Below are 24,090 nucleotides of genomic sequence, written 5' to 3' on the forward strand. Positions count from 1 at the left end.
ACGCGCAGGTGGCTTTGCCGCGGTGGTGGCGGCGGTCGCAGAGGCGACACCGCTGGACGCGGCGGCGGAGGGACAGCCGGCCACAGGCGCCGCGGGGCGGGCCAGGTGCGCGCGGGTCTCGCCTCCCCGAGCCGCAGCGCCGCGGGGTAAGGGGGCTCGGGGGGCGGGGGGGCCTCCGGGGCGGGGAGGGCGACGCAGGACTGGGGGCCGGTGCTGGGGGTACGCTAGACGTGGGGGTGGGGCGACCACGGAACCGGACGGCCCGGGGAGGCGCGCGACCCGCGGACGCCCTGGGCTCGGGGGCGGGGCCCTGCGAGCGCGTGCCGGGGGCTCGTCTGCGCGCGGAAAACAGGTGGTCGCCGGTGCTCGCGGCCCTGGGGCGGCGGCCTGTCCCTGACCGCAGCAGCGTCCCTCCTCCCCGGGCTGCCAGGGGGTTAGCACCTCGCTGGGGTGGCCACAGGGCGCTGGATGTGCGCTCGGCGGCGGTCCCAGGGGCTGCCGGACCACCGTGCTGTGCGCCGCCGAGCGCAGGGACCTGGGGCCAGCTGGGGACCCACCAGGGACACTCATGGTTGCTAGGCAGGACTGTGCGCCCAGTGCGGCCAGAGCGGCCAAATTCTTGGGGAGCCAGGAAGTGAGACATTTATATCTATGTAAAATCACCTTTAGATTTTGGCAGTTTACTTAAAAACACTTTTTTTTTTTAAATAATGAAAAGTTTTGAACGCACATGAAAATAGGGAAATAAGTATAATAAAAAATGTTAATTTTTACAATACTGTGTGAGTCAAATAAAACATGTTCAATGGCTACCTCCGGCTACTCAGGGCCCTGGTCTAAGCCGGGCCTATTGGAAGTGTGGTCCTGGACGGGCAGCATCAGCACCACTTGGGAGTTGATTAGAAAATGCTGAATCTCAGGCCCCACCCCAGATCTACTGAATTAAACTCTGGATTTTAATGAGATCCCCAGCTGATCCATACACATGCTAAGGTTTGTTAGCATGTGTACAGGAAACCCTGTTCTAGGCCCTTTTGCCTGAACAAGTTTTATCATCCTCTCTCCTTTTTTTTTTTTTTTTTTAAAGATTTTATTTATTCCTGAGAGATACAGAGAGAGAGGCAGAGACATAGGCAGAGGGAGAAGCAAGCTCCATGCAGGGTGCCTGATGTGGGACTCCATCCCGGGACTCCAGGTTCATACCCTGAGCCGAAGGCAGATGCTTAACTGCTGAGCCATCCAGGTGTCCCTCCTTTTTTTTTTTTTTTTTTTTTTTTTAAGATTTTATTTATTTATTTGACAGTGAGCACACAAGCAGAGGGAGCAGCAGGTAGAGGAAGAAGCAGGCTCCTCGCCAACCAGGAGCAGGACATAGAGCTGGATCCCAGGACTCCCGGACCCCAGGATCATGACCTGAACAGAAGGCAGACACTTAACTGAGCCACCCAGGCACTCCCATCCTCTTTCCTGATTGGTCTTCCTGCCTCCAGGGTCACACACACACACACACACACACACACACACTCTCTCTCTCTCTCTCTCTTTTTGATGTACTTGGAGTTCTTACCTTAATATCCTAAGACTCAGATCTGGTCCCAGATAATTTCACAGAGGGAAGAATATTCTTTAGGAAGGCCTGGCTATATTACACAGTAAAATTGACGGTGTTCACACTAGCACCCTGCCTGAACTGTTATCTCTTCTTTATCTTATAGAATTGTTTTGAAGATGAAATGAGTTAGATAATAGCATTTGTATATGTTTTTATTAATCAGGACTCTTTCAATGAAAAGAGATAATTTAAACCAGTTTAGGATAAATCAATAAATACGTATTTTTTCAAGGCTTAGAAAGACTAAGGGAGGATTTCAGGTATGGCTGGATCCAGGGGCTTAGGTAATGTACTTGGAACTTGGTCCTTCTCTTTCAGGAGGCAGTAAGGGCAATGGGGGCTGACTCACCTGGACCAAAAAGGCTGAGATTGGAAGCATGGTGGTTTATTTAAAAAAGAAAAGAAGGAAATAAATTGTTGGCATGGAAGGACCAGATGTCCCTTACTTAGTTGGAAACCATATTTGTTGTCATTCTTAGTGATTTTGTCTGATTGCCCCTACTAGATTTCAAGTTCTTTGAAAGCTATGGCTCTATCTTCCTCATCTTTGTGCCCTCACACAGCAGATGTACTGCATTTCACGTAATGATGCTCAGGAAGTACTGAATCAAATGTAATTGACTCAGTAGAGATTCAGTCTCTGAGACACCAGCCTCAGGCAAGAAATCTCTCTCCCCCTCTGAGTTACTGTGGAAGTTACTGTTGTCAAGCGCCTGTAGTATGAAGAACAACACAGACTCCGATGTTGGATGCCTTTGTTTCTCTCACTGCCACCCCTTGGTTCAAAGTCATTTTGTCCCTTTGCAGGTGCCAAGCAGCTAGGAAAATGGGCCCAGCATGAGACAATTTCAAACCGCGCAGCATTTTATTATGCAAAGGTAACAGGGTTTTCTCAGTGTGACCCCAGCCATAGTGCCTGCCTATGATGGTTACCTCAGAGTCAGGAAAAAAACAGAAGCTTTCAATAGTAAACGTCAATCAAAGGGAGCTGCTGAATCCCCATTTTGATAGGGGCCAAGATTCTTTTGAGAGGCAAAACTAATTTCCAGCAGCTAATAAGAGCCTTAAAAAAGCAAAAACAAAATGTAATAAAAAAGCTCCTCAAACCACCAGAAAAAAAAAAAAAAAAACCACCGCCCCCAGAAGCAGCCCGCCCCATCTTCCCAAACAAAACAAAACAAAACAAAACAAAACAAAACAACCACAAATCAAACAAAACCCAACCAAACCAAAACAATAAAAAAAATAGAACACAGATATCTAGGAAGGTCTACAGAAGATTAGAAGTCTTTTAGGGGTACAATGCTTGGAACTGGATTTCTGTTCTTTTAGTCCAGCCTGAATGGGAGAGACAGCAGGGAGCATAAACATAACCTGAGAGGGACTCAGAATTATTTCTCCTATAAATTCTGTCATTAGATATCTTAATGAGTTAAGCTCTTATTAAAAAGAAAAAAGGAAAAAAAAAAAAAAAGGCAAACATATAGACCACTCACATTTTAGTCTGAACTGACCACTTGTTGACAGCTAAGAGTTGCAGACTCAACTGTTCATAGGTTCCAGGCATGACATGTCAACAAGTGAAGTGGGCTGAGCCAGGAAAATAGGAGCATGGTAGGGATATGATGAACTGGAAAACACATGGCCCATCTACAGGGAGCAGCTGCAACTCAGCTCTCAGTAATTGTAGGCTCAGTATTACTGTATTTTTTGGAACAGAAGTTGGAAATCTAAATTTTATGTGAAATCTTCCAATATTTAAAAATATAAAAAAATTTACCTGTCTTATCTGCTAGTTTGTAACCTTTGCTCATCACAGACTTACCTTGATAATCTGATCAAAGCTATAGAACCTGGGAAATTTATTTTGTGTACAATTTCATAGAGGGCCTCCATCAATCCTACTGTGTGCCTGTTGGTCAGAACCCAAACCTGCTCTGCAGGTTATACTTACCAAGAGAGGACCTATTGGGCTAGATTTGCCACGATCACGTGTGCAGCACTTCTATTGGATAGAGTTTCAGTCATGGTCTCCCTCTCATGTTGTGATTGGTTGCATTTAGCTGGGGCTTTGATTCTGCATCCAATCAGGTGTTGCCAGTAGTTGCAGGGCTGGATATACGCAAGACGTGGGCTCCAGCCCCCCATTACTTTCAGAAGACAGTAAACCAGGGGTTACTTTTCTCAGAAGTAGCTATGGGCACCCAGATCCTTTGAACTTCATTGCTCTCCAAGATGCTTCCTCACTGACATTCCACCCATCCCCCATTCTCTTTGCATTTGGAAAACTCCTTCCAAATCTCCCCTTTCATCTTCTTATATCAAAAAAAAAAAAAAAAAAAATCCGGTAAAGGAGTTACTTTCAGTTTTTACTATCTCATTAAAAAATTAGTCTATCAAAGTAATGCAAGTACACGGTTGAAAAGTCAGATGATAACATATTTATAACAAAGTACTAGTTTCCACTTACTCTGCTAGTCCCTCTGTAGACACAACTATTTTCAACTCCTTTAGCTGATTCTTAGGGCATTTTCCCATCTTCATATTTCTATTCTTGATTTTGGCCTGTAGTTGGTAGTTATTTCATTCACTCTCTCACTCATTAATCAGTTAATTAAACACAAATACAGAAAACATCACTATGGGCTAGGGCCCCCTGCTGCAGTAGAGGGATGAGCAAAACCAGATTCAGTCTCTCCTTTATGGAATTCTTCACTAGCAGAGGGGCTGATCTATGATTAATCAAAGAATCACACAATTAAATGTAAAATGGCACCTGCAGTAAGTGAACCCAGGAAAGGCACATTACATGAGGGGGAATTTGACATGGTTGAGGAAATCAGAGAAGGCTTCCCTGAAGAAAGTTGATTGAGCTGAGATCTAAAAAGTGAGCAGATGTAAAAAAGCCTTGGGAGAGAGGGAAGGGAGGAAAGGAAAAGCATTTCAGGTAGAGGGAATAGCATATGCAAAACTCCATGGAGGGGAGTCTGTATGGTGGATATGAGAAACCATTTCCCCGGCTACTTGGAACTATAATTTCTAAATAAATGAACCTTCCTAGTAGAGACTTGGAAGAGAGGCATTGTGGTTAAGACCTGGGCTATGGGTTCAAATCTTCTCTCCCCAACTCATTACCTATTTGCCCTCACACAAGACACCTGACTTCTGAGTCTCAGTTTTCTTATGTAAAAAAATGCTGTTCCTAGGCAGTAGAGGATTTGGTGATGATCTTGAAATGACGTAATTCTTGTAAAGTTTTGCTAAGTGCCTGTCCCACAATTAGTGGCAAAAAAAATGCTCATTGATATTATCACTATGTCGTTTTTTGTTTATTGTTTTTTTATTTTTATTATTATTATTTTTTTTGTTTATTGTATAAATATCAGCTGATGGGGGCAAATCTAGGCTGAATCCTGAGGTTCTGAAGGCTAGCAAAGTCTGGGGGACAAACAATGCTTTGGTTTGAGCTGACCATCAGTCTGATGTCTTCAGATCACAGCGGAGAGAGAACACGTGTGTTTTGAAAGTCACCCTGAGCGTGGCGTTTTCCTGGTCTGCAGCCATTAGCCCTGATTACATGAGGTGCTTTAGAGCTGTGTGGACTCTCTCTGTCCCTCCCTTATTAGGATTGTCTGGGCAGGAGGCAGAGAGTGGATGCTTCGGGGGCAGGCATGCCTACAATGCACCTCAAGACTCTGCTGCCACATCCAAGGCTCAGAATCTTGGGAGTCTAGCCTTTGGCCAGAGAATTGTGTTGGTCATTCTCTTTCTGTCTTGCCTGAAATTCTAAAAACCCACTTTATTTTGACCTTGCCCCTGACCTTGTGGATGCCCTGAACCCAGGTGACAGGTTGTTTATGGTTTGCTAACAATGATGATGATGATATAATGTGGCATTAAAGCTGCAAAAAAAAAAAAAAAAAAAAGCTGCAAGAAGACTAGTTACCTGAGCAGCCCGGGTGGTTCAGCGGTTTAGCGCCGCCTACAGCTCAGGAAGTGATCCTGGGGACCCGGGATCAAGTCCCATGTCAGCCTCCCTGCATGGAGCCTGCTTCTCCCTTATTATTAAATAAATAAAATCTTAAAAAAAAAAAAAAGAAGACTAGTTACCTCTCTTTTCTCCTTCTTCCCTCTGCCTCTTCCTCTCTGTGCTTCACTGTCTCTGCCAGTTTGTCTTCCTGTATCTGTCTCTGCCTCTATCTCTATTATTATTATTATTATTTATTTTTATTTTTATCTCTTCGCCTTGCTTTATGTCTCTTTGCTTCTGTGTCTCAATCTCTAGTCTTTGCTTCTCTTTGCGTATCCTTCCATTTCTCTCTGGATGTAACATTAAATTCTTTCTCTCTTTAAAAAAGATTTTGTTAAAAAAAAAGATTTTGTTTATTTATTTGAGAGAGAGAGAGAGAGAGAGACCACAAGGGGGAGGGGAGGTCAGAGGGAGAAGCAGATTGCCTGCTGAGCGAGCAGGGAGGCTGATGTGGGGCTTAATCCCAGGACTCTGAGATCGTGACCTGAGCTGGAACCAAGAGTAGGATGCTGAACTGACTGAGGCTCCCCCACTTCGGGCGCCCCCTCTTCATTAACATTCTGTGATTTTATGGAAATAGCCTAGCCCTCTCAATGAGATCATCTGTGACCAAGGACTTAGCTAACATCATTTTTGTTTTGTGTAGGAAGGCAGTGGGAGGAGTTTGGTGCTCTGCACTTTGATATAGTTTAGTCAAGACAGCCTTTTTATGAGAAAATTTGTGCAAATTGGTTCACGAGGTGTAAGATGTGACTAAAATATTAAATTCCTACACTGTCAAAGCGCTAATGGATTGGGAAGGCAAATTATAGAGGCATGTTCTCCCACAGGAGTTCCACTGACATTTAAAATTAATTTTTCTTAAATCTGTGGCCATCACATTTCACACTGGTTTTGAGGGGGAACATTCCAAACCAAGTTCTTGGTGAGCACCCTAATAGAGGAGAACAGTAGTAATTAAATTAGAAGTGCAAAAATTGTTCTTTGGTTAAGTTTTCTTACCTTGGGGAACATTAGCAAGAGGAAATGTTTTGTAGAGTCTTGACAAAATTAAGATTATGGGCTGTAATGGAAATGAACAGACCTGCAGATAAAATGTTTGGGAAAAAACGCCAACTGTACATGGCTTGGGAAGAGTTTTATGATTTTCCTGCCTCCTTCCCTCCCTTCCTTTTTTTCCTCCCTTTCTCTCCTTTCCATTCCTGTGTCGTATCCCTCCCGCCTGTATTATGCCTGGGTCAGTAGCCTGCTGTGCTTGAAACTGAACTGACATTCAAGATACCTGAGTTCAATCCCAGCCTTGCTGCTCACCAGCTATGTGACCTTGGGAAATTTATTCAGCTTCTCTGGGCTTCAGTGTCCTCTTGTGTTGAATGAGAAGTTTTTGGAGCAGATGACCATGAGTATTTTTTCCAGGTCTAAAATTCTTTGTCACACATGCCAACAAATGTTTAATTTTTAATATGCATTTTTGCCCTTGTTATGAAGAGGAAAAATTCATTAAACAATAATAAAAAAATGAACAAATGGGAATTATCTCCAATCCTACCACCCAAAAGAGCACTGTGAACAATTTAATGCATTTCCTTTTAGTTTTTTTTGGTACATAATTTCAATATATGGGTTGTTTATATTATGTGTAGCACTTGGGTATCCTCTTCAGTTAGAATTTTCTCCTTGAGCATGTCCCTCTGTCCTTCTGTATTTATGAACATTTTTAGTGGGTACAGAGTATTTCACTCAGCACCTGGATTTACATTACCATTCCATGGTTGCTAAACATTTTGGCAGCTTTTCTCTTTTATGGCTACTTTACCTGGGGAGACTAAGATTTATCTAAAGCTCCTCTGTATTGTTTTAGAGCTTGAATAGAGAACTAAGGTCCAGCTTCATAGAGACTCCTTTCCATATAGGCCCACTGGCTGAATCTGGACAGCAGATACATTTTGTTCAACCTAAAGAGGGTTTTTAATAATTAATTTTATTTTATTCTCACATTAAAAAAAATCTAATATCTCACACAAAAATCCAGATTTCCAGCTTCTTTTAGAAATGTAAAAATTATCCTGAGTAGCAATAGGCAGGTGGTGTTGAGGGGCAATTGCCCCTTCTGGTGGGCATGGTCTCTTTGCTTTCCCCAACCCCCTGAGACCACCTGTGCTTTCCCCAACCCCCTGAGACCACCTCCCCTGTGGGCATTTGAATTTGAGCTCTATGGTGAATTGATTATGTTTGAGCTGAAGCATGGTACCAGTTAGGCACAGGCTGTGATGTGCTGAACTTTTCACTCGCTGAACAGGACCCAGTAAATACATGCTGGGCATTGTGCCATGTCAGGCTGTTTTTACAGGTGCTCTGGGAATTGTGGGGCTGAATTTCTGTGTTCCGCATTGTTTTTGGTGGTTTGTGCTTGGAGAAATGAAATCATTATTTGGATGCTGCCAGGATGCAGGGCCGGATAACTCGGCAAAAACTCCTAACCTGGTTTTGAGAATTCGGGTCTACGATAGACCATCATTTATTTCTTTTTATCTATAGTTTAATGTGTGTGTCTGCTGCTTTCTGAAGTCTTAATTCAGGAGCCTTAGCCAGGCCATCTGCAATCAGACCCCTTTTTGGCACATATTGCAATTGTAATTACATTCTTATTTGTGTGCTTATTTGTGTGTGTCTCCACTGTGGCAGAGATAGTAATGCTCATCAAATATTCCATATACTCTGCTGCATTCCCACCTGCCTTGCAGTGAAGCAGGGCCATGTGATCAGTGCTGGTCCATGAGCTATGAACAGAGGGGTATGTGTGACCTTTAGGTTTAAGTGCAGGAAAGGATGTAAGCCCTCTGTGTGTCTTTCTATGCTGCGTGGAATGTGTTCGTCACGGTGTCATGATCAAAATGTGAAATCAGACTATTATTTTAGCCTGGATTTCGTAGTTACTTGGACTCTATGTGGTGAAGAGTACACTCTTGTGTTAAGGCACTGGGATTTCGGTGTATTTGTTACTGCAGCATAGCCTAGCTTAAGCTGACTGATAGATCCTCTTAGACTTGATGAGTAGGGACTACACATTCATGTCTACAAAAGCTTTCGACAGACAGCCAGTGTTCAATTATAGGATGGATAAAGAAACAAATACAGTGTTTGTTTTTAGACTGTATGTATACCCAGGTCTTTCCTTCTGGGATGGCATGTTAGACCAAAAAGACACCCTCCTGGGGAAGAAAAAGAGAACTAACATTTATCAAGTACCATCTATTTTTGTCAGTTTTGATCCACATTTAAAGATGAGGAAAAAGAGGTCCACACAGATTAGGCAGGTTGCCCAGGGTCCTAAAGCTGTTTAATACATGGTTTTGTCAGAATGTCCCCTATCCATCTTTTCAATTGTCTTTAGGTTTTAGCTTGAATGCCTTCCCTGATCAGCAGGCTAGTCTACTTCTCACTGTTATATGTTCTCCTAGCTCCTGGAACTTCCCTATAGAATACTATTGCTTCCCACTAGACTCTCAGTGCTCTACTCTGAGCGTAGGTCCTCTGTCTGTTTTGCTCAGTGCTGTATCTCCAGGACATAGTGTATGCCTGGCAAACTGGAGGTACTAAATAGATGTTTGTTCAATGAATAAAAAGGAGTCAGAAAACATAGACTGTTGTTCTGGTACCACCATTAATCAGTTGGGTCTTCTTGGGCAAGTGATTTTACCTCCAGGAAATCTAGTGCTCCCCTTTATATAAAGAAGGTATTTGGCTCTGGTGTTCCACAAATGTTTCATTCTCAAATTACCCTCTTATTCCTTCTCAGGGTCTCATTTTGGGCTACTTTCTCATCCTTTTAATTTCATTCCTATTCCTGGAATAGCTGACAGAGCTGGGATTTGAACCCAGCAGTCTAACTAAATAGTCCATGAGAGAGACACCTGGCTGGCTCAGTTGGTGGAGTGTGCAACTCTTGAGCTTGGGGTTGTGAGTTTGAGCCCCATGTTGGGTGTAGTGATTACTTAAAAAATAAAATCTTAAAAAAACCCCAAACAGTCCATGATTTTTTTTTTAAGATTTTATTTATTTATTCATGAGACACACACACACACACACACACACACACACACACACACACACGAGAGAGAGAGAGAGAGACAGAGACAGAGACAGAGACAGAGGAGAAGCAGGCTCCATGCAGGAAGCCTGATGTGGGACTCGATCCCGGGACTCCAGAATCACACCCTGGGCCAAAGGCAGATGTCAAACTGCTGAGCCCCTCCAGGGATCCCCAACAGTCCATGATTTTAACTGCTAATTCCACCCATCTATTGCCCCACCTATCCTTCCATTTATCTGGTCGTTATTCATCCATCCACTTGTATGGTCACTCATCCATCCACGTATCCTACCATCTATCCAAACATCCCATCCCTCCTTGAATGTATGCATGCATCCGTTTATTCATCTAGGGATTTTCTGTCCAAATACCCATATATTCTTCAAAAGTATTTTGGAGTGAATACTGTATGCTAGGCCCTGTGCTGAGGGTACTCGGTCCAACAGGAACAAAACCAACTGAGTTCCTACCCTCCTGGAGTCTCAGTTCATGAGGTTTCTCCTGTGTTGCTATTAATGTGGGATGTTGAAATAATGCTCAATGTGTGAGCTGGAGCTCTTCAGTTGATTCTATTGTATTTGTTCTTGTATCCTCATGGATAATATAATACTGTGTTGTAATTATTACATGTAAATATATTAGTTAATTAACAAGTGTTTATTGTATGCCAGGCACTATGTTAGGTACACACAAGACCCAACTTGTTCCACAGCTCCAGAGGGTATCACTCACCCTGTTCTATTTGATCCTAGAATTGTATAGAATAGTGGGACCACTGTCTTAAAGGAGTCCACAGCCTAGTATAATGATTAAGAGCTTGGGTTCTGAATCTGGACAGACTGGCTTTGAGTTCCATTTCTGCCACTTATTGACTTTGTAATTTTGTCAAATCACTTCACCTCTCTGTGCTTCAATTTCCTTGCCTGTAAGATAGGGATAATAATAGTTCATAGATTGTTATATGGCAAAGAGTTATTTAATGGAAAAGCTCTCAGAATAGTACCTAGCGTATAGTAAGTGCTCAATAAAAAAACTAGTGAGCAACTTAGATATATCTGCACTTTGTGGCTTTCTTTAACAGTTTTTCAGGTGGGGAAACTGAGGAGCATGACCTACCCAAACCTGACATGATCAGCTTAACCCAGTCTATGATAAATTGGTTAGTGACTGTTTATTGATCTAGAGGGTATGTGTTTCACGTAGCAAGGTACTTACCCAAGCTAGCATAAACCAATTTTAATAAACTGTGACCCTATTTTGATGTTTGATTACTCTCAAGCTCTGTCCCTTCCTTCCCCTTTTCCCTTTGCCCCATATCTGGGCAAGCCAGTAAGAAATCCCATGTGCTTCATGCTTTGATGCCATTCCCTAACCACAACAAAATGAAAATCTCATCCCTCTCTTTGGTCAAGACATTCCAGATCAGCTTGAGTGCCTGCCCTATTATCCCCAGAAAATTTCATTATATAAGTAACAAATCTTTACATACCCTTCTCGTGCATGTGTGGTATCATCAATCTTGACATCCAAACCAACTTTAGGTAGAGCATTGATTCCATTCTCCATGGGAAAACCATAAAATCCTAATGTTAACAGAGTGAATTTGGAGAAACCAAATATAATGGAGATACTAATTGATCTGAAGGAAATGACCCAGAAATTGCACTTCTCTGATGCTACTGGAGAAAGTATATACACCTGTGTGAGAGGAGCAGCTCAATAAACCATGGTACATCCTGGCATGGGCTACCTGACAGTCATTAAAAAAATTAAGTAGGGTGGTTGTGTACAGAGAAGGGTAGATTCCCTCCAAACATGTCATTGAGTGAGAAAAACAAGATGAAGACGATGTTAAGTATGTCTATGTTCTTTTTAGAATTAATTTTTGATGTGATGTGAGGTAGGGAGGAATCATGGTGTTTCTTTTTTTGTCTGTATGACTGTCCAATTGATTCAGCATCATTTGTTCAAACGATCCTTTTGTACAACAGCAATGCCTTTATTATAAATAAAATGACTGTCTATGTGTGGTTCAGCTCCAGGACTGTATCTTGTGCCATTCATCTATCATGGGCCAAGGCCAACACCACAAAATCTTAACAATTATAGCTCTAAGGAAGACTTGAAATCTGGTGGTGTAATTGTTTTCTCTTCCTCCTTGTCTTTCATCTATATTGCTTGATTTTTGTTAGGTTCTTTGCATTTCCATATAAGTTTTAGAATCAGCTTATATATTTCAATTAAAAAAGATTGATTTTGGGCAGCCCCAGTGGCGCAGCGGTTTAGCACCGCCTGCAGCCCAGGGCGTGATCCTGGAGACCCTGGATTGAGTCCCACGTCAGGCTCTCTGTATGATGCCTGCTTCTCCCTCTGCCTGTGTCTCTGCCTCTCTCTCTGGCTCTATGAATAAATAAATAAAAATCTTAAAAAAAAAAGGTTGATTTTAGCAGATTTTGATTGGGATTCCAGTGAATCCATAGATCATTTTGGGGATAACTAAAATCTCAGGAATCTATTGACGTGGGAAATCCTCCATTTATGTGAATATATTTTATTTATTTATTTGAGAGAGAGAGAGAGAGAGAGCACAAGGTGGGGAGGGGTGGGAAAAGGAGAAGCAGACTCCCTGATGAACAGGGAGCCCAATGCAGGGCACCATCCCAGGACCCTGGGATCATCACCTGAGCCAAAAGCAGATGCTTAACCTACTGAGCCAACCAGGCCACCCATGTGTGATATTCTTTAACCTTTGTCCACAGTGTTTGTAGTTCTTAGCGTAGAAATCTTACTTATCTTTTGTTAAATTTGTCCCCAGATGTAAAATATTTTTTGATTGTATGATAAATGACATTTTGTTTTATTATTTATTATTTATTTTAAAGTAGACCCCACACTCAATTTGGGGCTTGAACTCATGACTCTAAGATCAAGAGCTGCATGCTCTACCAGCTGAGCCAGCCAGGGACCCCAATGATATTGCCTTTTAAATTTCCTTTTTCTCTTGTTTGTTGCTAACGTAGGGTAGCATGTATGTGGTAGGATGCCATTTATGTTAACCTCCCCCTACCCAAACTTCTTCTGTAATTTTCTTTCTGTGTAATTTGTCTATCTGTGTAAATTCAAAGGAAAAAGCCTGAAACTGAACATAATAGTAACTTCTGTGGGGGGAGAGGGACTTGGATTCTTGGGGAAAGGTTGTGTTCAAGAGGGATGTTAGCCTTATCTGTCATGTTTCATGTTTTAATTCTTATATAAAAGGGAATGTTTTAAAAAATATTTTGTTTATTTATTCATAAGAGACACACAGAGAGAAGCAGAGACACGGGCAGAGGGAGAAGCAGGCTCCCTGCGGGAAGCCCAATGTGGAACACAATTCCAGGACTCCAGGATCATGATCCAAGCCAAAGGCAGATGCTCAGCCACTGTACCACCCCAGATGCCCCAAAAGGGAATGGTTTTTTTTTTTTAAAGACACATTTATTCAGCGTCATGATCAGACTATTACATTTAGCAATCAACAGCATGGGTGCAAAAAAAAAATCTACATTAAAATCCTTTGTTGGAATGGTTTACACTTTCCACAGAACAGAAACTAAAATAACCTGTTATACAATTAGTCACAAATACAGTCTCGAGTTTTTTGCCCATACACATGAGTATTGTCTAAAACACATCTTCTTTGTAGCAACTAGGCCCTGCCACCACTGTGCTTGGCTGAGTTCACAAATCTGTTGTAACCTGTAGCTTCCTGTCACTTCTCTGGCTCTCCTCTCCTGCTAAGCTTTGTTTCCTGGCAGTAATTAAAACCTTCTGCCACTGCCATAGCTGCTGCTGCTGCTGGAACCGCCATAGCCACCTTGGTTTCGTGGTTTGGCAAAGTATTGGCCTCCACCACCATAGGGGCCAGAGCTTCTGCCTCCAAAATTTCCTCCTTTCATGGGTCCAAAATTTGAGGATTGATTGTTGTAATTGCCAAAATCGTTATAGCTTCTGCCACCTCCAAAGTTGCTTCCATCATTACCGAGTCCGTTGTAGCCATCCCCACTGCCACCCTATCCACCACCACCTCGACTGCCACCGAAGCCACCTTGACCACTGAAGTTCCCTCCATGACCAAAGTTGTCATTCCCACCAAAACCACCTCCACGACCACCACCAAAGTTTCCAGAACCACTTCGGCCTCTTTGGCTGGATGAAGCACTAGCCATCTCTTACTTCCATAGGGCTTTCCTTACTTCACAGTTGTGGCCATTCACAGGATGGTATTTTTGAATGACAATCTTGTCTACAGAGTCATGGTCGTCAAAGGTCACAAAAGCAAAACCTCTCTTTTTGCCACTGCCTCGGTCAGTCATGATCTCAATCACTTCAATTTTCCCATACTGTTCAAAATAATCTCTTAGATGATGTTCTTCAGTGTCTTCTTTAATGCCACCAACAAAAATCTTTTTCACAGTTAAGTGGGCACCGGGTCTTTGAGAATCTTCTCGGGAGACAGCCCTCTTTGGTTCCATGACTCTTCCGTCCACCTTGTGCGGCCCAGTGTTCCTGGCCGTGACCACCTCCTCCTGGGTGGTGTATGTGACGAACCCAAGGCCTCTGGAGTGCTTGGTGTTGGGGTCTCTCATTACCACACAGTCCGGAAGCACCCCCCATTGCTCAAAATGGCTCCTCAGACTCTCATCGGTTGTTTGGAAGCCCAAACCTCCGATGAAGAGCTTCCACAGCTGCTCGGGCTCTTTGGGAGACTCTGACTTAGACATGACGGCAGTGGGAGGGGAGACTTTAACGATGTTTACTCGGTGGCGTCCAGGGGCAGAAACCCAAAAGGGAATGTTTTAATGTCTTCCTTGTGTAATTAAAAATCTATTAAAAGAAGAGAAAAAACAAATGATTCCTCCTTCCCTAGCCTGGTGGGGAGTATGTGTGTGATTGATGAATTGGTAGAGCCCCAGGACTCCCTCCCACCTGTGTCAGGAAGGTACCTGGATTGAAATTGTAATTAAAAGCACAAAAGTCTGATCAATTGGGTTGACCTCTGCAGAGAGATGGTGTTAATTGAGAATCTGTAGAAGCAAGTCCAGGGAGGCCAGACTGATCAGCGTGTGTGACCAGAATTGTTTAAAAAAGAGAGTTCCTAGACCTACAAGCAAGAGAACCTGCCCGTGCATCAGATAAATTCCTAGAATCGAGGGGCTCAATATTATGATCACCCAACTGACTCTTTGATTTCAGGACAACCTATAATGTCTGTCTTCAGCTGGGTCCCCCCAGAAGAGGACCAGAGACAAGGGTCTAAGGACTTCATCTGGCTGGTGATTCCATGAAGCACTCATCGAGGGATAAGTGAGAGAGAGAAGAGCAGTAAGCTATAATGTTTTGCTGAGGGCCAGCTAGGCTCAGTTTTGCTTGGGACCCTGGGAGGCTGTGAAACACATGCTTCCAAGTTGCTCATGGTATACAAAGTTGTGTGGTTGAGGAAGCACTTATCCCTCACTCACACTAGCCATTGGTTGAGGCTTCTCCTGCGTTGTCTCACTGACTCTTCTGACCTGCTCTGTATTCTGGATTAACCTGATCTGGCAACCAGACAAAGTCCTGGCAAAGAATCACAGGTACTTATATAAGTTACCAATTCAGGGATGGTGGAAGGGATAGCAGTAATGTACAGTATGACTTCTTGTGTAATTTGTAACAAGCAGAAATGTGCTTGGTAGAGATGATAAATTTATTCCCCTGAGCTCTTCTGGTTCTCACCAGTAGTCAATAAATTGGCAGTCTGATTTATGCATTGCTCTCTTGTGAGGTAAGCTGGTAGGAGTCAAGAGAGATGGCCCCTTTGTGGGAGTACTTGGCAAAATGGAATTTCTTAGACCAAGTTTGAAAGCTGAAAAGTGAAAAGTTGCACCAGGGAGGGGCCATGAATAAGTGAAGTGGGCAGGAGGAGGGGGACAATGCATAGGAAGTGCTTGGCATGGTGCTTTGCATGTAGTTAATGCTCAATAAATGTTACGTACAGAACAGCAGGCACCAGTAACTATTTTAAGGGAAACCAAACCCTTGGAAAGGAGCCGAGTGTAACTAAATGCAAAGGTGCCAAAAAAATTCAAAACTAACCAGAAGGAGGTTATGAAAGAAATCTCCATACCTAACGCTAGCCTCTTGTGTAGACTTTGTAATTAGGATGACAGGCATTTTCTATTAATTGCACTGATAGTGACTTCTTAGGGGTGAGGTTAATTGGTAATGTGGGTGTGTAACGTCTTCCCCTCAGATATTTTAGATGCCAGTAATTAACCTCTTTGTTCCAGGGGGCAGCCATTCATCATTTGTCTTCTTGTTGTTCGGCTGTCAGCTCTTTCACATTGCCTGCTGCATTGGCTTTGACACATTAGCAGGGCTGTCATGGAGGAATACAAAAGGGAGTCATAGGGTCCTGGTAGCAAGACAAAGTGGACTTTCTATTCCTGTGGCCCAGATGAGAGCTACTTATCCAGCAGTTGCCATGAGGTCTAGTGCTGGGCGCTTATAACCTTACAAGGGTCAATGGGAATATCTGTACCTAAAAGAGAATTATGGCTTCTGAAATATGAAAAGAAAACCATGCAATTAAAATATTTTTTAAAAGATAGATTTATTTATTTATTTATTTATTTATTTATTTATTTATTTATTTATGATAGACAGAGAGAGAGAGAGAGGCAGAGACACAGGAGGAGGGAGAAGCAGGCTCCATGCAGGAGCCCGATGTGGGACTCGATCCCAGGTCTCCAGGATCACGCCCTGGGCTGCAGGGGTGCTAAACTGCTGCACCACTGGGGCTGCCCCAATTAAAATATTTTTAAATTTTATTTTTTTTAGCTTTATGGAGGTATGATTGACAAGTTAAAATTATATATATTTAGGTTGTTCAGCATGAATTTTTCAAAAGGTGTACAATGTAATGATTTAATATGTGTATACATTGTGACATGATTACCAAAACCAAGTTAATTAACACATCTGTGACCTCATATAGGTACCATTTATGTGTGTGTGTGTGTGTGTGTGTGTGTGAGCATGTGGTGAGAACAGTTTAGATTTACTCTCTTAGCAGATTTCAAGCATACAGTACAGTATTATTAGCTATAATCACCCTCCTGTACATTACGTCTTCAGAATTTACTCATTTTTCTAACTGAAACTTTATATCCTTTGACTAATATCTTTTCATTTCCCCCTGGAAATCACCTATCTACTCTCTTTTTCTGTGAGTTTGACTTTATGTAATTGAGATTGATTCATGTTTCATTTCATGAAGCACTGTGCACATTATAACAGTCAGTGATTATGACAGTGATTATGTCAGCCAGTCAATGGCAACTCAACTTATGGTTCTTTCTTTTTCTTTTTTTTAAAAAAGATTTTATTTATTTATTCATGAGAGAGAGAGAGAGAGAAAGAGAGAGAGGCAGAGACACAGGCAGAGGGAGAAGCAGGCTCCATGGAGGGACCTCAGTCTCCAGGATCACACCCTGGGCTGAAGGCAGCACTAAACGGCTGAGCCACCGGGCTGCCTTATGGTTCTTTATATATTATCTTTTACATAGTATGTTTTAATATTTTTATATTTGAGGTGAGGGCATGTATTGTCAAGCTGTACAGGGTTTAAATGTAACCCTTCCCTGTGTACAGCTTGCTGATCAAAATTTGGTTTGTAGGAATTTGATTTACAAATGAATGGACTATTTAGAGCTTGGGATATCATGACAACCTGCTCACCTGTTTTTTTGGGTATTTTTTAGAACTTAAAGGTTTTATTTTATTTTATTTTTTTATTTTTTATTTTTTTATAAATAAAATCTTTTTTAAAATTTTTATTTATTTATGATAGTCACAGAGAGAGAGAGAGAGAGAGAGAGAGGCAGAGACATAGGCAGAGGGAGAAGCAGGCTCCATGCACCAGGAGCCCGACATGGGATTCGATCCCGGGTCTCCAGGATCACACCCTGGGCCAAAGGCAGGCGCCAAACCGCTTCGCCACCCAGGGGTCCCGAACTTAAAGGTTTTAATTGCAAAAGTAAATTTATTCTTGTTGGAAATGCATAATAAATACAATCAGGTATAAAGAAAACTATTAGTAATGTCCCGTCATCCTTCCCTGCCTCCTTCTGGTATGTTTTGAAAATTTAAATGCAGCGTTTCCAAACTTTCCTAGGAGTTGGGGAGATTTGGGATTTACCTGCCCTGTTCCTGCCCCCTGCAGAGTGGCCAACAGTCAGGCACACCCTGTCTGCCATTAAAAGGGAAAACTTGTTCTCTTTACTCACACTTCTGACACCAGATGTGTGGATTACATCTTACATTACATCCTTACATCAAGCAGTTCTCCAGCTCCCTGGATACCATCTGGGCTCCTACAATTCAATTCTGACACTAGTTAACAGACCCCATAGGTTAAGGGCTCAGTCCCACTGACTGCTTTGCCTTTGATTCAGATGCTAATTGCAAATTCCATGTTGTGACCTGTGTTTCTGACCAACTGACTGTAGTTCCCACAACAGCCTCCTCTGGGCTTGATAATTTGCTATAATGGTTCACAGAATGCAGGAGATGTTTTACTTATGTTTACTGGTTTATTATAAAGGATATTATAAAAGCTATGGATGACAGCCAGTTGAAGAGGCACATATGGTGAGATATCTAAGTGCAGGAGCTTTTGTCTCTGTGGAGTTGGGGTGTTCCACCCTCCTGGCAAATGGATGTGTTCACCAACCTAGAAGCTCTCTAAACCCTGCTGTTGAAGGTTTTTATGGAGAGTCCATTAAATAGACACAATTGATGAAATCATTGGCCATTGCAGTTAACTCAGTCCTAGCACCCTCATCTCCCTAGAGGTTGGGAAGGGAGTCAAGGGCTGAAAGTTCCATCCCTCTAATCATGCCAAGGTCTTTCGAGTGACCAGCTCCGAGTCATCTCATTTACGTACAAAAAGACATTCATCATTGTAAAGATTTCAAGGGTCTTAGAAGCTCCTGTGTCAGGAACAGGAGACAAAGCCCAAATATAACAAAAGATACTCCTAGCATCCCCATCACTCAGGAAATCCGAAGGGTTTTAAGAGTTCAGTGTCAGGAACTGGGGCCCAAGACCAAATATCTATGTCTTATTATGTCACAGCCACCAACTATCCCAGTGACTTTAGGTAAATGGCTTGAACCCTCTGAGCATCAGCCTCTGGTGTGCACCATGGGATGACAACAGTACCTGCCTCCTGGATTGCTGTAAGGACTGAGTGAGTTAATGTGCATGGAAGATTCAGGACCATATGTAGTGCCTGGTGTAGGGACTAATGACAGGCTGCCCCAAGATGAGCCCCTTTGCATGAACATTATTTTGAGTTAAAAGCAATCAAAACCCACAAGATTCAGAAAAATCTCTTTACCTTTCTCTCAACTGCCTGCTTGCACCAGGAAGAGAGCTATTTACAGAGATTCCTCTTATCTCAGACACTTATCTGCATAATAGGCCAAGCTTTATCTCCTTTCACCTTCCTTCTAATGGTCCATTTCCCCTTTGTATCTTCAGATTCCTACTCCTCTCCTTAGCTCACGAAGCATCATGTTGCCTCACTATCTTTGGAATTTCCATGTCTGTGTGGATTCCTTGAATGTATGCTATTAAATTTGATTTTCTCCTGTTAATCTACCTCACGTCAATTTGATTCTTAGTCCAGCTGGAAGGACCTTGAAGTGCATAGAAAATTCTTTCTTCCCAACACTGGTATGGCATATATACTCCAATAAGTGCACTCTTTCTGAACCCTGAACCCTCAGTCTGGGCAAGATTGCATAACACATATTCTGAATCACAGTGGTGCAAAATTTCCAGTGTTTGAGCATTTAGGGCACTCCCTGGGGGTATAATTAGAATCAGATTTTGGGAAAGGTTGATTCACTCAATCATCTGTTTTTTTCCTCTTAATTTAAATACAGAGTATACTGCAAGTCCCTCTCCCCAGGTGAGCTGAAGAATTAATGCCAGCTCTGATAATCCTGCCTGGCTTCAAAATGGTTCATTATTACTGATAGCAACAACTACCATTTATTTAGTGCTCCCTCTGTGCCAGGCTCTACTCTAAGTCCTTTTCTAGTTTAGGGTGTTCTCAGGGACTCTGAGTCACATTCTTGCCTCCTTCAAGCAGTGTGTCTTCTGAGCCTTGGTTTCCTCATCTATAAAATGGGACAAGATTAGCTGCCCTGTCAACAGGGTTGCTTGCAGATTAAATGCACAATAAATGCAAAGTTCTAAGCCTGAAGCTGGGCAGGCCATAAGGACTTGATAAATGTTAACATTATTATCATTGTGTTCCTTAATCCTTATGGCAACCCTTTGAAGTAAGTATGAAAAATATTTGGCTCATTTCATACAGCAGAACTCTAAAAACAGGTGCCTTCAGTATTTCATTCCATATCCCTTTATAATCTTTTTCACAGTATATTTGGGGTTGGGGATGTAAATTAGCTCCTTATCAACAGGAAAGTGGGTATATACATTAGATTCATACCACTGAAAATGAATGAGCTAGAGCTCTGAATCAACAGGGGTGAGTCCTCTAAAAAACAACGTCAAGAGCAATAAAAGAAAGTTGCACAAAAATGCACACAGTACATTATTTACATAAAGTTTAAAAATATGCAAAGCAGGGTGCCTGGGTGGCTCAATGAGTTAAGCACCTGACTCTTGATTTTGGCTCAGGTCATGATCTTGGGGTCAAGGTCGTGGGATTGAGCCCCACATCAAGCTCTGTGCTCAGTGGGGAGTCTGCTGGAAATTCTCTTTTTCCCTCTCCCTCTGCCTTTCTCCCTGCTTGTGCACACATGCTCTCTTTCTCAAATAAATCTTTAAAAAATATGCAAAGCAATTATATCATATTAGGGATACATATTACACAAGTAGGAAGTAGAAGTACAAAGACATGCCTGGGACTGCAAACAACAAATTCAGAGTGTTTGTACATTGCACTCCTTCTGTGGAGACAGTGGTGGTACGGTTGTGGAGGGGCACATGAGAGTCTTTAGATATTTTGGGAATGTTTATTTCTTAATCTGGGGGCGTTTATTCTTTATGCCTTTCAAAATATGCTTCAAGTAGGTAATAATAATTTTTAAAATTGTACGCTGGCCATGGGTAGGGGACTTGGGGGGCTCCCTCTGTATTCTTGAGCTTCCTTGTCCCAAACCAGGTTCTTTAACCTTCCTGAGCCCACACTTTCTCTGCAACCACCTCCATTTCTTCTATTGTGCCTTGTTAACAAAGACCCCAGCCCATCTGGCTCAAAACAGAGTTTCTAGTTGGCCAGTGTCTCAATTTGCATAAAGGAGCTCTTCTTTCTCCACCAGTGTTTTATTATTTTTTAAAAAATATTTTCTTTATTTACTTAAGAGAAAGTAAGCGAGAGAGAAACATAAATGGGGGGAAGGGCAAAGAGAGAGAAAGAAGCAGGCTCCCTGCTCACCAGGGAGCCAACATGCAACTTGATCCCAGGACCCTGAGATCATGACCTGAGCGGAAGGCAGACATCCAACGAACTGAGCCACCCAGGCACTCCTCCACCAGTTTTTAAATTACCTTTTACCTGCCTGGCTTCATGACCCACCCACCTCCAAACACTCCTCGGCATCCAACTGGCTCTTTTATTCCATTAGGTTGGAGGGGGCAGGAGGAGAGAGGCATTCTCATTACCACAGAAATGGGGCCAGCCTTACTAGGGGCAGGGCTTACAGGAGTCAACAGGTATATGATGGGGTTCCCCTACTCCAATCCCAAGATATTTATAAAAGTGAAGTTTGATTAAAATGAGTAGCAAAAGGATTTTTTTTAAGGGAAAAGGGGATATTACATAGTCCTCCCCCCACTCCCTCCAGCATGCTGCCTAGTAGTGTGTGTGTTGGTTTGTGGAAGACAGGAGCCACATTTGCCAGGCAATCAGCTCTGGTCTTCTTGCAACAGCTGACTTTTTTTTTTTATCTGGGAATAGGGTCAAGATAGGAGGAATTCTAAATAAGTATATTTTCCAGGTGACTGAAACATATCCCCTGGAGATAATCTATATTTATATGCAGAACATGAAGTTCAGAGAGGTTAAGTAATTTTAATTTTCCCAAGGGTCCACAGCAGGTAATGTGCCACAGCTGATAACCTGGAAACTTGATCTGTTCCAAGTTAGGGATTGTGTGCTTCACTCTTTGTTAGTGTGTTGATAAAACTTCTATTTTACTGGGCAGCCTGGGTGGTTCGGTGGTTTAGCACCTGCCTTTGGTCCAGGGCCTGATCCTGGAGACCCAGGATCGAGTCCCACGTCGGGTTCCCTGCATGGAGCCTGCTTCTCCCTCTGCCTCTCTCTCTCTCTCTCTGTGTCTCTCATGAATAAATAAATAAAATCTTTAAAAAAAAACAACACTTCTATTTTACTAAGGGTGATTTTAATGGGAGTCATTCCAAGAATCACCCCGTTTAAATTGTTTTCCTTTTTTTTTTTTTTAAGATTTTATTTATTTATTTATTCATGAGAGAGAGAGGCAGAGACACAGGCAGAGACAGAAGCAGGCTCCATGCAGGGAGCCCAACGTGGGACTCAATCCTGGGTCTCCAGGATCACACCCTGGGCTGTAGGTGGCGCTAAACCGCTCAACCACCCGGGCTGCTCTGTTTTACTTTCTAAAAAAGGACACAGAAACAATTTAACTTTTTTTCCATATTGTAAAAGTCAGCTGTCCACACATTCTGCAGGTATGCTCTCACCTGTAATTAAGGGGAAAGAGGGAAAGGAAACTAACATATATTTGACTATCAGATGCCAGGCATCTCCAGGACACCTAACAGATTCTTATTTATTTTCCCTATTCTCTGTTATTATTCCCATTTTACAGATGGAGAAACTGTGGCTTGGTGTATTAGTTATCTATTGCAGCCTAGCAGATTAACCAAAATGTAGCAGCCTGAACCAGCAAATGTTAATGATCGTTCATAGTTTCTGAGGGTCATTCTTTCAGGAGCAGCTTGGCTGGGTGGTTCTGGCTGAGGATTTAAAAAAAAAAATTATTTATTTATTTATTCATAGACACAGAGAGAGAGAGAGGCAGAGACATAGGCAGAGGGAGAAGCAGGCTCCATGCAGGGAGCCCGATGTGGGACTCGATCCCGGGTGTCCAGGATCACACCCCAGGCTGCAGGCGGCGCCAAATCGCTGCACCACCGGGGCTGCCCTGGCTGAGGATTTATCATGAGTTTGCAGTCAGAATGGGGCAGGGGCTGCAGTCATCTGAAGGCTTGACCTTGGCTGGAGATTTCACTTTCCCGATGGTACACTCACATGCTTGTTGGCTGGAGGCCTCAGTTCTTTTCTTCATGAACCTTTCCATAGAGCTGTGTGACCTCACACGATGGCAGCTGGCCTCCCCCTGAGTGGTCCAGGAGAGACAAGACAGAAGCCATAAGGCCTTTTATGACCTGGTCTCCGAAGCTGTACAATGTCAATTCTGCTTTATTCCATTTGTTGGGCAAGGGTGGGGTGGGGAGGAAATAGCTTCACCTCTTGTAAAGGGGATTATTGGTGAATCAGTGGACATATTTTAAAGCCAGCACACTCAGAGAAGTGTGATGACCTGCTAAAGGTGATACAGCTTATAAGTGGTGGAGATCAGGTTCAACTGTGAGCCTAGGGGGCTCCACATGCTTCTCTTTTCACTATACTCTGATTTCTCCCTGTAACTTTTAGTGTGAATTGTGTGTAAACCAAGAGTCAGTAGGCTCTGAGTGAATTTGCAGTTTCTCCTTTAACGGGTAGCATTTATAACATTTTGGAGTGCTCAAAGAGCTTTCTTATTCTCTTTCTGATTCCTCATGCTGTCTCAGGTTTTTGAGGTTGTTGGGTAATTTTTGGATGAAATAATAATAAGGGTCTATTTATTTATCCATTGTATAATTCTTCATTTTTCAAAGCTAATTTATATGCAGCATATCACCTGATTTTCCCTAAAACCTTGTTATTAAAGTGGGGGCAAGTGAACTAATCTTCTGGATGAGCTAGGTGCTGAGCTATCACTTATTTATGTATCTTCCTTCTTTGAGTATTTGTATAGCACTGGCTCCTTCTCCTCCATTGGCTACTCTTCTGCCTCCTATTGAGAGCTTGTGGTCTTGGAGTTATAGGGGAGAAAAATCTTTTCATCCACACTCTTAGATTCTATCCCTGAGGCCTGTGAATTAAACTGACAAAAGACAAATGCACAGGAGAAAAGGCATACAAATTTTATTCATATTAATATTTTTATGTGCACAGGGTTTCATAGAAAGGAAGTGAAAACCCAAAGA

At 42.6% G+C, this 24,090-nt stretch overlaps 1 protein-coding gene and 1 pseudogene across 1 annotated transcript in view; one reads left to right on the forward strand and one right to left on the reverse strand.

The window, feature by feature from the left end:
• The first annotated feature begins 122 nt into the window (after positions 1-122).
• The window catches only part of RPH3A (rabphilin 3A), a 265,480-nt gene continuing 241,512 nt past the window's right edge, over positions 123-24,090 (forward strand). The window contains exon 1 of the mRNA XM_072802595.1: positions 123-146. The gene's annotated coding sequence lies outside the window, so the exon portion shown is untranslated. The remainder of the gene's footprint in view (positions 147-24,090) is intronic.
• LOC140618971 (heterogeneous nuclear ribonucleoprotein A1-like) lies at positions 13,445-14,523 on the reverse strand (annotated as a pseudogene).

This window comes from Canis lupus, chromosome 27 (genome assembly GCF_048164855.1).
Source record: "Canis lupus baileyi chromosome 27, mCanLup2.hap1, whole genome shotgun sequence".
NCBI classification, from domain to species: domain Eukaryota; kingdom Metazoa; phylum Chordata; class Mammalia; order Carnivora; family Canidae; genus Canis; species Canis lupus.